This window comes from Nomia melanderi, unplaced genomic scaffold, assembly GCF_051020985.1.
Source record: "Nomia melanderi isolate GNS246 unplaced genomic scaffold, iyNomMela1 scaffold0534, whole genome shotgun sequence".
Classification (NCBI taxonomy): Eukaryota; Metazoa; Arthropoda; class Insecta; order Hymenoptera; family Halictidae; genus Nomia; species Nomia melanderi.
This window is the reverse complement of record NW_027475648.1, coordinates 1-5,000: the sequence shown is the minus strand read 5'-3', so window position 1 is coordinate 5,000 and position 5,000 is coordinate 1. Positions and strand designations below refer to the sequence as shown.

General features: G+C 50.9%; 1 non-coding gene across 1 annotated transcript; it reads left to right on the top strand.

Annotated features, from left to right (window-relative positions):
* The first annotated feature begins 4,504 nt into the window (after window positions 1–4,504).
* On the top strand, window positions 4,505–4,659 carry LOC143176415 (5.8S ribosomal RNA). Its single transcript, XR_013000966.1, has one exon. It is a non-coding gene; the product is annotated as a 5.8S ribosomal RNA (ribosomal RNA).
* The last annotated feature ends 341 nt before the right edge of the window (window positions 4,660–5,000 follow it).

The window sequence follows — 5,000 nt, the reverse complement described above, 5'->3', positions numbered from 1 at the left end:
CGTTTCTTCCGAGTCAACCCGCTCACGAAACTCTCTCTCTCGTCGTGGAATCCCCGCGTCGGAGAGTAAAACGCCGAAGGCTTACTATGAAACTTACGTCTCTCGACGATGGGACGATCCACGCGAAGAGTTGTTACGTGCACGCGTATGGTGCGATTGCGTCGATCGCTTTTCTGTACGGGGAGTAATAGAACGTTGAGTTGACTTATCGGGTCTTCGTTGGAATTACCGTCGCTGGCATTGTAAACTCCAGATGACCTTGTGATTCCTTCGTCGGGCACTGGTAAAGGGTGGCGATGATGCGTTCTATAATAGAAATACCCGTCGTAGCGTTTCTTCCGAGTCAACCCGCTCACGAAACTCTCTCTCGTCGTGGAATCCCCGCGTCGGAGAGTAAAACGCGAATTCATACTATGAAAACTTACGTCTCTCGACGATGGGACGATCCACGCGAAGAGTTGTTTACGTGCACGCGTATGGTGCGATTGCGTCGATTCGCTTTTCTGTACGGGGAGAAATAGAACGTTGAGTTGACTTATCGGGTCTTCGTTGGAATTACCGTCGCTGGCATTGTAAACTCCAGATGACCTTGTGATTCCTTCGTCGGGCACTGGTAAAGGGTGGCGATGATGCGTTCTATAATAGAATACCCGTCGTAGCGTTTCTTCCGAGTCAACCCGCTCACGAAACTCTCTCTCGTCGTGGAATCCCCGCGTCGGAGAGTAAAACGCGAATTCATACTATGAAAACTTACGTCTCTCGACGATGGGACGATCCACGCGAAGAGTTGTTTACGTGCACGCGTATGGTGCGATTGCGTCGATTCGCTTTTCTGTACGGGGAGAAATAGAACGTTGAGTTGACTTATCGGGTCTTCGTTGGAATTACCGTCGCTGGCATTGTAAACTCCAGATGACCTTGTGATTCCTTCGTCGGGCACTGGTAAAGGGTGGCGATGATGCGTTCTATAATAGAAATACCCGTCGTAGCGTTTCTTCCGAGTCAACCCGCTCACGAAACTCTCTCTCGTCGTGGAATCCCCGCGTCGGAGGGTAAAACGCGATATATAATAGTATATGCCAGTGGTTCGCGCGCGTCGTCTCTGAGATACGCGGTCGACAGAGTTCCGAAAACACGTGATGTGCCACGATTTCCGTGCGTCTTACATCTTTCGACGATGGGACGATCCACGCGAAGAGAACGTTCGTGCTTGCGTGAGGTGCAACAGCGTCGATTCGCTTTTCTGTACGGGGAGAAATAGAACGTTGAGTTGACTTATCGGGTCTTCGTTGGAATTACCGTCGCTGGCATTGTAAACTCAGATGACCTTGTGATTCCTTCGTCGGGCACTGGTAAAGGGTGGCGATGATTCGTTCTATAATAGTAATACCCGTCGGTAGCGTTTCGACCGATGTCACCCGCCACGAATGTCTCTCTCGACGTGGAAACCCCGCGCCGAAGAGTAAACGCGAAGGCTTACCATACGAAAGAAAACGGTATTATACGCCTGTGGTATGTGCGTCTCGGCTCTGTGATACGCGATCGGCAGAGTTACAAAAAAACGTTGATGGGCCACGATTTCCGTGCGTCTTACATCTTTCGACGATGGACGATCCACGCGAAGAGTAGTTACGTGCTCGCGCGAGGTGCGATAGCGTCGATTCGCTTTTCTGTACGGGGAGAAATAGAACGATGAGTTGACTTATCGGGTCTTCGTTGGAATTACCGTCGCTGGCATTGTAAACTCCAGATGACCTTGTGATTCCTTCGTCGGGCACTGGTAAAGGGTGGCGGATGATTCGTTCTATAATAGAAATACCCGTCGTAGCGATTCGGCCGAGACACCCGCCACGAAACTCTCTCTCGTCGTGGAATCCCCATGTCGGAGAGTAAAACGCGAAGGCTAACTATATAAGAAACATATAGTATTATTTATGCCTGTGGTTCTCCGTTTGTCCTACTCTCAGATACGCGACTCGGAGAGTACGAATAATCGTGATGGACCACGATTTCTGTACGTCCTTACATCTTTCGACGATGGGACGATCCACGCGAAGAGATCATTCCTGCTTGCGTGAGGTGCGATAGCGCCGATTCGCTTTTCTGTACGGGGAGAAATAGGAACGATGAGTTGACTTATCGGGTCTTCGTGGAATTACCGTCGCTGGCATTGTAAACTCCAGATGACCTTGTGATTCCTTCGTCGGGCACTGGTAAAGGGTGGCGATGATTCGTTCTATAATAGAAATACCCGTCGTAGCGATTCGGCCGTGTCACCCGCCACGAAAATCTCTCTCGTCGTGGAATCCCCGCGTCGTAGAGTAAACCGCGAAGGCTTGCTATAGAAGACTATAGTTTATACGCCTGTGGTTCACCGGTTGCCCTGCTCTCCGGGGTACGCGATCGCGCAGGAGTTACGGAAGAACTTGATGGGCCACGATCTCCAAGCGGCTATATCTTTCGACGATGGGACGATTCACGCGAAGAGAACGTTCGTGCATGCGTGAGGTGCGATAGCGTTTGATTCGCTTGTCTGTACGGGAGAAATAGAACGATGAGTTGACTTATCGGGTCTTCGTTGGAATTACCGTCGCTGCATTGTAAACTCCAGATGACCTTGTGATTCCTTCGTCGGGCACTGGTAAAGGGGTGGCGATGATTCGTTCTATAATAGAAATACCCGTCGTAGCGTTTCGACCGATGTCACCCGCCACGAAATTCTCTCTCGTCGTGGAATCCCCGCGTCGGAGAGTAACCGCCGAGGCTTGCTATAGAAGACTATAGTTTATACGCCTGTGGTTCACCGGTTGCCGGCTCTCCGGGGCACGCGATCGCGCGAAGGTTACGGAGGGACGTGAAGCGCCCGAGCAATGAAACGTCCGCAGGAGGAAACGAGCAACCGCCGAACATTGTTTCGCGACGTTTCCATAATGTATTGTCGTTTCGCTCGCATCCCGCTTCTTTCCCCTAGTTTCCTCGACGCGTAGTTTCGCAGCCTTAGTGGACGAATCATTCTCGATTCGAGGAAAGATATGCAGTGGGGCGTGCAATGAGCCCGCCAGAGACCACGATCTCCAATGCGTCTTTACATCTTTCGACGATGGGATGATCCACGCGAAGAGAACGTTCGTGCTTGCGCGAGGTGCGTTAGCGTCGATTCGCTTTTCTGTACGGGGGAGAAATAGAACGATGAGTTGACTTATCGGGTCTTCGTTGGAATTACCGTCGCTGGCATTGTAAACTCCAGATGACCTTGTGATTCCTTCGTCGGGCACTGGTAAAGGGTGGCGATGATTCGTTCTATAATAGAAATACCCGTCGTAGCGATTCGGCCGAGTCACCCGCCACGAAACTGTCTCTCTTTCGTCGTGGAAACCCCGCGTCGGAGAGTAAAACGCGCGAAGGCTGTGACTGTAACATATATATATACAGTATACAATGCCTGTGGTTTTTGCGCGTGTCGGCTCTTCGGTATACGCGATCGGCCAGAGTTACGGAGGGACGGTGAAGCGCACGAGAAATTGAAACGGCCGCACGATTGGAACCGAGCAACCGTCGAACATTGTTTCGCGACGTTTCCATAATGCGTTTTCGTTTCGCTCGCATACCGCTTCTTTTCCCTAGTCTCTGAGACGCGTTTTCGAGCCGTTCTTCTACTATCGATTCTCGTAGAGAGAAGGGACCGGGTAGTCTGGAAGTGGAACCCGCATCTTGCGTGTACCGTACACGGAATTGAGAGGACCGGCCGTGAAGCTCGTTTTAAAGCCGTGCGTCTGACACCCAACTCTTGCGCGCAAATTTCGCGGCAAGAGATAATATGGGACGAATGACCGGCAAAGAGCCAGCTGTGAAGTCTGTTTTTTTAATCGAATCCGTGGACGTGTGTATGCCGTAGCGTCGCTCGTCGTGTTCGTTCATGGTCGTTCCGAGAGAAAGACGAAAGCGGTAACGAAGGGACCGGCCGTGAAGCTCGTTTTAAAGCCGCGCGTCTGACACCCAACTCTTGCGCGCCAATTTCGCGGCAAGAGATAACATGGGACGAATGACCGGCAAAGAGCCAGCTGTGAAGTCTTTTTCATTATTTGCTTTCAATCGATCGATCGGTACGATTCGTGCAACGTTTCGCGCGATGCGACGCGAAAACATGCGCGCAACAAATAGATGCGTCTGATCGGAAGAACGCGAGGGTCGACTGCACGCGATGGATTCAGTATCGGGTAGGATACAAAATATATCCCCGTCGTTTCCACGCGTGCGAGTCTTCTGCGTCTTTCGCGGGTTTTGAATGCACTATACGCCCGGAACGTCGAGAAATATATACATATTACTTGAACGTTTTTCGTCTCGAAAGCTTCGGTGTCGTCTCCAAGGCGACGCCTGAATCTCCTTCGCGCGCTGGTCGGAGATTCAGGTATCAACTTTTATCTTCTCTTGAAAGAAGAGAGATATTAGGTCGAACAAATGAGAATAAAATTATATATGTGAAATATAAAATTTATACGATTACCCTGAACGGTGGATCACTTGGCTCGTGGGTCGATGAAGAACGCAGCTAATTGCGCGTCAACGTGTGAACTGCAGGACACATGAACATCGACATTTCGAACGCACATTGCGGTCCACGGATACAATTCCTGGACCACGCCTGGCTGAGGGTCGTTTTACGTACCATACACTGCTTGCGTAGCTCTGTCAAATTCCCCCGCCGTCGTTCACCTCTTCGGATCGAACGTTTTTTTACCGAAGGGCGCAAAGAACGTTTCTGAGTCGGGTTAAGAGAAGGATGCTACGTACGAGCGGAACGATGGGTGTCTCGTCGGCGTTTGTCGCGGACACGCGAAAATTCTGTGAATTTCACGGACAGTGTACGTTCTAGTTGTTGCAAAACGATCGGAATCGTTTGTATGGACTCGCGTGAGTGTTCGCGGCGTCGTGCGTCGTTCAATACGACCGCCCGCGGATACCGCTCCACTGCGATATGATCTGAGCGACACCTTTTT